Raw genomic sequence first — 11,361 nt, 5'->3', positions numbered from 1 at the left:
CTGGCTCTAAGTAATATACAGCATTCTGAAACTGTGAGATCAAGAGAAACAACTCTGAGAGCCAATAAATCAGCATTGTGATGAGTGACTATTAATCCGGTCAGATCTGTCGTTATCTCAACCCTTCGTGCCCCACGTTGTGCGCCAAAAGGAACTGTCGTGGTTTAAACAAAGTCAGCCATAAACCACACAACCCATCCACTCACTCCCCCCCTTCTTGCCCTCCCCCTGCTCCTGGAAGGAAGGAGAGGAGAATTAAAAAGAATGCAACTCCCACAGGTTGAGATAAGAACAGTTTAGTAACTAAGATATAACACAAATCACTACTGCTACCACCAATAATAATAATAATGATAAAGGAAATAACAAGAGGAAATAATACAACACCTCAACACCAGCCGACCAATAACTCACCCCACTCCCCCCAGCCGAGCACTGACCTCGTCCAAACCCCCAGTCCCTCCCCTTCAGGGTAACTCTCCTTTACATCCTGGGCATGACGTGCTGTGGTATGGAATACCTCTTTGGCTAGTTTGGGTCAGGCGTCCTGTCTCTGATTCCTCCCAGCTTTCCCTCCTCCCTGGCAGAGCATGAGGCTCAGAAAGTCCTTGGCCAGACCAAACATTTGAACAGCAACTGAAAACATCAGCGTTATCAACACTGTTTCCAGGCCAAAAAATCAAAACACAGCACTGCACTAGCTACTAAGAAGGAGAAAAATAACTGCTACTGCTGAACCCAGGACACAGTCTCACATTGCTGGCTTCGCAGAACCGATTTCAGGCAAAACTCCCATCAATCAGCTTCGCTGAATAAGGACAGCAGGGTAGAACTCTAATTGTCAAAAGCTCAAAAGCTTCAGCTTTGGTAGCTGTACTCCATGTGAGGTACCAATTCAGACGGTGCTTCATTGCGCATTCTACTGACTGTGGAGTTGGGGAGAGGCAGATTAGATGCTCTTTATTGTCCATAGTCATGGAATCATAGAATCATAGAATAGTTAGGGTTGGAAAGGACCTCAAGATCATCTAGTTCCAACCCCCCTGCCATGGACAGGGACACCTCTCACTAAACCATCCCACACAAGGCTTCATCCAACCTGGCCTTGAACACTGCCAGGGATGGAGCATTCACAACCTCCCTGGGCAACCCATTCCAGGGGCTCACCACCCTAACAGGAAAGAATTTCCTCCTTATATCCAATCTAAACTTGCCCTGTTTAAGTTTTAACCCATTACCCCTTGTCCTGTCACTACAGTCCCTGACGAAGGGTCCCTCCCCAGCATCCCTATAGGCCCCCTTCAGGTACTGGAAGGCTGCTGTTAGGTCCCCACGCAGCCTTCTCTTCTCCAGGCTGAACAGCCCCAACTTCCTCAGCCTATCTTCATACAGGAGGTGCTCCAGTCCCCTGATCATCCTCGTGGCCCTCCTCTGGACTTGTTCCAACAGTTCCATTTCCTTTGTATGTTGAGGACAGCAGAACTGCACACAATACTCCAGGTGAGGTCTCACAAGAGCAGAGTAGAGGGGTAGGATCACCTATTTCGACCTGCTGGTCACGCTCCTTTTGATGCAGCCCAGGATACAGTTGGCTTTCTGGGCTCCAAGTGCACACTGCCGGCTCATGTTCATTTTCTCATAGACCAGCACCCCCAAGTCCTTCTCCGCAGGGCCGCTCTGAATCTCTTCTTTGCCCAATATGTAGCTGTGCCTGGGATTGCTCTGACCCAGGTGTAGGACCTTGCACTTGTCGTGGTTGAACTTCATGAGGTTGGTATCAGCCCACCTCACAAGCGTGTCAAGGTCCCTCTGGATGGCATCCCTTCCCTCCAGAGTATCAACCGAACCACGCAGCTTGTTGTCATCAGCAAATTTGCTGAGGGCGCACTCAATCCCACTTTGAAAACAAATTGAAAGAACTTTCCGATTTAAATCTCAGCCTATGAAGACTTTTCTGAACATAATCTCTGTGTAAAACTTGACTGGATTTGAAGCTTGAAAAGTAAATCAGTCTGTGCATCATTATATTAAAAACTCTGTGCTGATTTGTAGCCTATTGGTCTATTCTAATGCTTTGGACAATTATAGAATGGCAAGAGATGCTGTCCTGTGAAAGGGTGACTTGGTTTGTTCACAGAAACGGTATATATATATACATATAAGGTGCCTCTTAGCTTAAGCAAGAATGTTCTTTTCAGTATTAGTATAGTATAAACAGTTTTTTAGGGAAGTGGTGGTAGTGACTTCATCTCAGTCTGCAGACTGGCGGGGAGGTGAGCACTCTTGAGGCCTGGGGTTGGAAGGCTCACCCAAGGGTCACAACAGCAGTGCAGAATAATTTAAAGTCTCTGTTTTTGCCAATAAACTTTGTGTTGAGCTACTGTGCTCTATGTAGATGGTGACTGCAGCAGCTGCCTGTAGTAGTAGTAAACATGCCGTGGGCATCCCTGTGGCAAAGCACTTAACACTGTCCCTCATTCTTTAAATATGTGCCAGATTAACAGCACATGTGGCCTCCAGTTCCTTCTTTCTTCTTCAACCACTTCCCGTGTCTTTGCCCAGTGAGTCCCGATCCAGAAATGTTTTTCCCAGTGTTGTCCACTCCTTTCTATTCCACTATTCCTGGCTTAATGAACAACCCAAGATGCAGAGAAAGGTCTCTAAAGAACAGTATGATGTAAAATGTCCCAGTGTCTTAAAAATTTATTACTGAAGCAACTGTGCTTGGATATTTTTAAAATGGAAATGAAAAATTTAAGACTGTTTAAAATATATGTATGTAAATTGAAATTAATCAGGTTTTTTGTGTACATTGCTTAGCAAATAAAATATGTCTCAATGGGTTTTTTGTTAACAAAACTCACCTGCCCTTTCTTTTTTTACCACAGAAGCAACTTTTGAAAAGACTTAGTAACATTTCCATAAAAGTAAAGCATGCCCTTTGTCCTGCCACCAAACCCATGTGTTTCAAAGTAAACAGACGCTATTTGTAGAATGAATGAAGACAATAAGCCCAGATGCTCCAAACACCAAGATGAAGCCTCATAATTACTGTTTTCAGATCAATCCAATTCTGACCCATGAAAAGAACTACACACAATCTCCAGGACACTCTTCACTCATAGTCTTGTCCTCTCATTTGAAAGTCTAGCATAATACTTCTACAAGAGGTGAAAAACCAACCCCCTAAACCTTAACATACAGAGCGTTTATTTTTTTCAATGCAGGTTAGTAGATTTAAGTCCTCATTTAGACGAAATAACTGATTTCTCTAGAATTTCTTTGGTACAGCTAATTGCAATCATCCAGTCAATTTCTGACCCATCAGCTTGTCTTTAATTACATGTCACTTTTTAACATGTTGAAAAGGCAATGGAGAATATCAGTAAAGAGCACAGTTTGGGAGAAACAGAAAGGCTATGGCTGCAATTTGCACAACCCCCCCTGTTACTAGTTTGCTTACATCAAGTGAAGCATGTTTCGCTTTTTATTTTTTACTGGTTAAACAATATGAAAACATAAAGAGAGTGTCATGGTTTAAGCCCAGCAGCCACGCAGCCAGCTCGCTCACTCCACCCCTTCCTCCCCCACCCTGCTCCCAGAGGAATGGGGAGGAAAATCAAAAGAATGTAACTCCCATGGGTTGATATAAAAACAGTCCATTAACTAAGGTATAACACAAAACCACTACTGCTACCACCAATAATAATAATGATAAGGGAAATAACAAGGGAAGAGAATACAACAGCTCACCAACAGCCGACCAATACCCAGCCTGACCCGATCAGTAATCCAACCCTTCCGGGTAACTACCCCAAGTTTATATACTGGGCATGACGTGCTGTGGTATGGAATACCTCTGGCTGGTTTGAGTCAGGTGTCCTATCTCTGCTTCCTCCTGACTTCCCCTCCTCCTGGCAGAGCATGAGATTCAGAAAGTCCTTTGTCAGACTAAACATTACAAAGCAGCAAATAAAAACATCGGAGTTATCAGCACTGTTCCCAGGCTAAAAGTGAAAACCACAGCACAGCACCAGCTACTAAGAAGGAGAAAACTGACTGCTACTGCTGAACCCAGGACAGTATCCACCCCTTATTCCATACCATTCACATCATGCTCAGATCCCACATTTTTCAATATACCATCACTCTTGTCTCATATGTATACACATAAATACATACACAGAGAGAGAGAGAGAGATCATTCCTTAGTGCATGGACCAATCCCCATAAGGCTGCTGAGTCCATTCAGTGCATGATGTCTGGTTCCATCTCTTATAACAGTCTTTCAGAGAAGGAGAGGCTGTGTGCAGTGTTGGATCGTTGCCTGCTGATGCTGATTGTTCCTTTACAACAGAACATGTCTGGTTTCATCAAAGTTCATTCTTTGTCGGGATGATGGCCAGAGGGAAGTCAGGGCCAGTCGCTGGTGACCTGAAGACATCTAGTTGGTGGGCTATCAAAGTGCTACATAGCAAGCAACAGCATACAATTAAGTTCATTGGCTGTTTTCCCCTAAAATCATCTAAAATCAACTTCCCACATTACCCACCAAGTATATCTGGGTCCCTGAGCAAAAGCAATACCATGAGTGGGTTTGCCTTTACCTGAAGTAGGAAAAACCCAGACTGTCTTCCCCAGCAAATTCTTTATGTGAACCACAGGAACTTTGTCCCCATCTAGAGTATGTAAAAGTTCTGACTGGGCTGGGCCAGGCCTGCTGGCACATCCTCTGGTGTTGACCAACCAGGTGGCCTTTGGTAAGTGTGTATCCCAATGTTTGAAAGTTGATTGCTCTCAGTGTAGTTTTTAACAGCCCATTGTACCATTTGATTTTCCCAGAGGCTGGTGCATGGTAGGGGATGAGATATACCCACTCAATGCCATGCTCTTTGGCCCAAGTGTCTATAAGGTTATTCTGGAAATTAGTCCCATTGTCTGACTCAATTCTCTCTGGGGTGCTGTGTCACCACAAAATCTGTTTCTCAAGGCCCAGGATAGTGTTCCAGGCAGTGGTGTGGGGCACAGCATATGTTTCCAGCCATTCGGTGGTTGCTTCCACCATGGTAAGCACATGGCGCTTGCCTTGGTGGGTTGCTGGGAGTGTGATATAGTAAATCTGCCAGGCCTCCCCATACTTATACTTCAGCCAATGTCCTCCATACCAAAGAGGCTTTAACCGTTTGGCTTGTTTAATTGCAGCACATGTTTCACACTCATGAATAACCTGGGCAATAGTGTCCATTATTAAGTCCACCCCTCGATCGCGAGCCAATCTCTATGTTGCATTTCAGTCCTGATGGCCTCAAGTGTCATGGGCCCACCAGGCCAAAAATAATTCACCCTTCAGTTGCCAATCTAAGTGCATCTGAACCTCTTCAATATTAGCAGCTTTATCCACTTGTTGGTTGTTCTGGTGTTCCTCAGTGGCCCGACTCTTAGGTACATGAACATCTACGTGGCGTAGCTTCACCACCAGGTTCTGCGCCTGGGCAGCGATATCTTGCCACAGTGCAGCAGCCCAGACGGTTTTACCTCTGCGTTGCCAGTTGTTCTGCTTCCATTGCTGCAACCACCCCCACAGGGTATTTGACACCATCCATGAGTCAGAATAAAGTATTGGCCAGTTTTCCTGTTCAGCCATGTCCAGGGCCAGCTGGATGGCTTTCACCTCATCGAACTGACTTTATCCACCCTCTCCTTTGGCAGCTTCTGCAACTTGTAGTTGAGGAATCCATACAGCTGCCTTCCATCTCTGATGCTTTCCCACAATACAGCAGGACCCATCAGTAAACAAGGCATACTGTTTTTCACTTTCTGACAGTTTATTATTTGGTGGGGCCTCTTCAGCACACATCGTCTCCTCCTCTGGTGACATTCCAAAATCTTTGACATCTGGGCAGTCCATGATGACTTCTAGAATTCCTGGATGACTGGGATTTCCTATTCAAGCACATTGTGTAATTAGTGCAGCCCACTTACTCCATGTAGCATCAGTTGCATGATGTGTAGAGGAGACACTGCATTTAACATCCAGCCCAGCAGAGGCAACTGGGGTACCAGGAGGAGCTGTGCTTCAGTGCCAATCAATTCTGAAGCAGCTCAAATCCCTTCATAGGCTGCCAGTATCTCTTTCTCAGTTGGGGTATAGCTGGCCTCAGATTCTTTGTATCCCCGACACCAAAAGCCGAGGGGTCGACCTCTAATCTCCCCTGCAGCTTTCTGCCAGAGGCTCCAGGTAGGACCATTCTCTTTGGCTGTGGTGTAGAGTACATTTTCTACATCTTGCTCGGTCCAGACTGGTCCAAGGGCTACTGCATGAACTATCTCTCGTTTAATTTGCTCAAAGGCTTGTTGTTGCTCAGGGCCCCGTTTAAAATAATTTTTCTTCTGGGTCACATAATAGAGAGGTTCACAATAGAACTGTAATTTGGGATGTGCATTCTCCAGAACCCCATAGCACCCAAGAAAGCTTGTGTTTTTTTCCTAGTAGTTGGTGGAAACATTGCTGTTATCTTGTTGATCACATCTGTGGGGATATGGTTACGTCCATCTTGCCACTGTATTCTCAAAAATTGAATCTCCTGTGCAGGTCCCTTGATCTTAGTCCGTTTTATGGCAAAACCAGCTTTCAGCAGAGTTATGATAATTTTCCTTTTTAAGGTGCTGAATAGTGTTGAACAGAGCTCTGTAAGCATAGGCCAAGCCCCAGCATGTTGCCATGATTTGTCCGTTTCTGGTATGACCAGAATGACAACACACCTCATTTAAGTGTTTAACTAATTTTTCTGGAGTTTGCACTTGTTGAGTGGTGAAATTCCAAAGCACTGGATGGGCCCACTGGCCCAGATACTTGCCCATACTATCCCACACACCCTGCCACTCATAACTGTCCAGCCTTGGGGAAAATCCCCTGCTCCTCCTATATCATCGTCTAACCCTAGACAAGGCCCAAACCTGACTGTGCTCAGCACTTGAAATCAGATGAAATGGTCATGGGTAAAATACACTCTGTATGCGTGCCAACATGGTGACCCCGATCACAATCAGCAGGCAGGTCTCAAGGGTAGGTAAAGGCCATTCAGAAACTTCAGAACTCTCAAATGATGCTATAAATGTTCTGATGTGGGGGCTGGGAGAGTAAGAGAATGCTCCCTTCACAGGTTGACCACCAGAGGAGGAGAAAAAAGATGTGTAATTGCAGAACACTTCTATTATATACCTCCCAAAGTACAGAGGTGGTGACCAGACTGGGAATGCAAGCCAGATCAGTTTCATGATCAAAGAGTCTATTGTATTACAAGTCATTACCATAAAGTACAGTGAAAGAAGAACCTTAGCCCAAGTCCCCTAGCCAATAAACACTAACACAGAAGATACCGGGTGTAAGTAAGACCCGACATGCTGAAACTGTGAGATCAGAAGCAACAACTTTGAGAGCCAATAAATCAGCATTTTGACAAGTGATTTTAAGCAAAACCAATAAATGCTTATCACAAATATGATTAGACACACTCTGGTCAGATCTGTTGTTATCTCAACCTTTCTTGCCCCACGGTGGGCACCAAAAAGAACTGTCATGGTTTAAGCCCAGCTGCCACGCAGCCCGCTGGCTCACTCCACCCCTTCCTCTCCTCCCACATCCCCAGCTCACGGAGGGATGGGGAGGAGGATCGAAAGAGTGTAACTCCCACGGCTTGAGATAAGAACAGTCCAGTAACTAAGGTACAACACAAAGCCACTACTGCTACCACCAATAATAAAAATGATAAGGGAAATAACAACGGAAGAGAATACAACAGCTCACCACCCGCTGAACAATACCGAGCCTGATTGAGCAATCATAGAATCATAGAATAGTTAGGGTTGGAAAGGACCTCAAGATCATCTAGTTCCAACCCCCCTGCCATGGGCAGGGACACCTCACACTAAATCATCCCACACAAGGCTACATCCAACCTGGCCTTGAACACTGCCAGGGATGAAGCACTCAACCTCCCTGGGCAACCAATTCCAGGGGCTCACCACCCTAACAGGAAAGAATTTCCTCCTTATATCCAATCTAAACTTCCCCTGTTTAAGTTTTAACCCGTTACCCCTTGTCGTGTCACTACAGTCCCTGATGAAGAGTCCCTCCCCAGCATCCCTATAGGTCCCCTTCAGGTACTGGAAGGCTGCTGTTAGGTCCCCACGCAGCCTTCTCTTCACCAGGCTGAACAGCCCCAACTTCCTCAGCCTGTCTTCATACGGGAGGTGCTCCAGTCCCCTGATCATCCTCGTGGCCCTCCTCTGGACTTGTTCCAGCAGTTCCATGTCCTTTTCATCTTGAGGACACCAGAATTGCACACAATACTCCAGGTGAGGTCTCACAAGAGCAGAGTAGAGGGGCAGGATCACCTCCTTCGACCTGCTGGTCACACTCCTTTTGATGCAGCCCAGGATACAGCTGGCTTTCTGGGCTGCGAGCGCACATTGCCGGCTCATGTTCATTTTCTCATCGACCAGCACCCCCAAGTCCTTCTCCGCAGGGCCCACACTGAAAGTCTTCTTTGCCCAATCTGTAGCTGTGCCTGGGATTGCTCTGACCCAGGTGTAGGACCTTGCACTTGTCATGGTTGAACTTCATAAGGTTGGCATCAGCCCACCTCACAAGCGTGTCAAGGTCCCTCTGGATGGCATCCCTTCCCTCCAGCATATCAACCGGACCACACAGCTTGGTGTCATCAGCAAACTTGCTGAGGGCGCACTCAATCCCACTGTCCATGTCAGCGACGAAGATGTTAAACAAGACCGGTCCCAACACCGATCCCTGAGGGACAACACTCATTACCGGTCTCCAGCCGGACATCGAGCCATTGACCACAACTCTTTGTGTGCGGCCATCCAGCCAGTTCTTTATCCACCGAGTGGTCCATCCATCAAATTGATATCTCTCCAATTTAGAGACAAGGATGTTGTGTGGGACAGAGTCAAACGCTTTGCACAAGTCCAGGTAGATGATCTCAACTGCTTTACCCTTATCCATCAATTCTGTAGCCCCATCATAGAAGGCCACCAAATTGGTCAGGCAGGATTTCCCCCTAGTGAAGCCATGCTGGCTGTCACCAAGCACCTTGTTGCTTTTCATGTGCCTTAGCATGCCATCCAGGAGAATGAGCTCCAAGATTTTACCAGGCACAGAGGTGAGACTGACTGGTCTGTACTTCCCTGGATCTTCCATTTTCCCCTTCTTGAAAATGGGGGTTATATTTCCCTTTTTCCAGTTGTCGGGAACTTCACCTGACTGCCATGATTTTTCAAATATGATGGCCAGTGGCTTAGCAACTTCATTCGCCAGCTCCTTCAGGACCCGCGGATGGATTCCATCAGGTCCCACGGACTTGTGTGCGTTCAGATTTTGAAGGCGGTCTTGAACCAGATCCTCTCCCACAGTGGGCCCAAGGTCTTCATTCTCACAGTCCCTGTGTCTACCTTGTAAGAACTGGGCGGTGCAGTCAGAGCCTTTGCCAGTGAAGACTGAGGCAAATAAGTCACTCAGAACCTCAGACTTCTCCAAATCCTCTGTTCTCCCAAGAGCTTCCTCAGGGGGCCCACATTGTCCCTAGTCTGTTTTTTGTTTGCTATGTACCTGTAGAATCCCTTCCTATTATCCTTAACATCCCTGATGATTCGGAGAAAACTCCAGGAACAAACTTGCCAACAAAGTTTTCAAGCTGACAAGCAGGTATTCTTTATTGCGGCACCGGGAGACACTGGGAATAGCTCTGCCTAACGTGTGTCTCTCTGTTGCTCCACAAGCCGTCCTTATATAGTCCCTGGGCATACATACATTACGTCATTTTCCAGAAAGTTCCCCGCATGCGTACAGAATTGTGGTGGTGGTCTCTGAGGGTCGTTTACTTCTTCCAACAATCTTCATCACTTCTGGCAGCCTTTGGAGCACGCGCAGTAGATGCTCATACCAGTTTAATTGGTTCGTTAGCACAGGAGACATAATAATCCTCCTATCCTCCTACTTATCAGTTAGCTTAACTGTAGCCCATCCTGGACACCTGCCATTCCCAGATACTCCTTATCCCTGTGTCCTGTGCTTCTAGCCTGTTTTTCTTAAAACTCTGTCAACTACAACAATTTATCTTGTACAAGAATGCTCTGTGTGTTCTCTAGCTGCACTCTATTTGTATTTTTCTATGTATCATGCACTTTAGTAATTTTCCACTGCTACTGTTACAAAGCCATGAAACTTAGCATTACTTAAAACTGATTCTAAAGTTTTATATATTCCATTTTGTGATTTTCTGTCCCCCTTGTTTCAAATCTCCCCTTTTTCTGTCCTTTTGCAAATTCTTTGCAACTTTTTATATATTACCATTACCATCAAAAGTATTTTGAAATAATTTCCTGTTTCTACTTGGTGCTTAATTTCTCTCCTTTTCTAGTCTTCATAATTTATCATAGCTTTTACAACACCAGAGGGAACATTGTATCATACCACAAGTAATCAATATTAAAATAATTAACACCAATATACCTGCAACCAGTTGCCTCAACCAGGAGAGATCAGGTAACCATGAAGTTAACCCTTTCCATATTTTTTTTCAAAACCCCCGGAGGTGTCATCCATGGCCATTTCATGAATTATCTTAGTTTGTTTCCAAATTTCCTCCAGATCTGTTTCAATTCTGCCACTTTGGTCTATATAGGAGCAACACCTTTCACTGATTATGGAACAAACCCCTCCTTGTGATGTCAATAACATGTCTAGAGCCATTCGGTTTTGTAATACCACCTTAGATAGGCTAGTTATCTCTCGTTCTGCCTGGATTATATCAATGTTTTTATTTTCCATTTCCTCTATGGTTGCTGAGATATTTATAATTTATAATTCACTTATTCCCAAAGATGGAATTAGCCCTCTTACAAAACTATGAAATGCAGTGTGCTGTTCAATAATAGGGTTAAACCCTTGCTTAATCTGTTTAGCAAAATTGGGTATTACAGCTCCTAAGGTGCATGCCCCCTTCTAGTTGGGGGCTAGAGTTTTATAAGCATTTTCTCCACATAACCAATACCATCCTTTCCCTTTAGGAACGGGCCACCACTGAACTACGATACCATCTACATTAATAGTGTGATTGCAATTTGAATGGTGACCTACATCTGTGGCATTTAAACAAGCATGATCTCCTACCCTGGTTCCCGGTGTAATACATCTTTGTGCACAGGTGCAATATTTATTACCTGGATTAGGATTAACTATTCCAAATTTTAACCTTTCCTTCGAATACAGATTGCTAGTGTTCACCCACAAATTTGTCCATGAGACAGTGTTAGGAATTGGAACTCCAATTAATGGGAGAT

This window comes from Lathamus discolor, chromosome W, assembly GCF_037157495.1.
Source record: "Lathamus discolor isolate bLatDis1 chromosome W, bLatDis1.hap1, whole genome shotgun sequence".
NCBI lineage: Eukaryota > Metazoa > Chordata > Aves > Psittaciformes > Psittacidae > Lathamus > Lathamus discolor.
Note: the sequence above shows the minus strand (reverse complement) of the source record.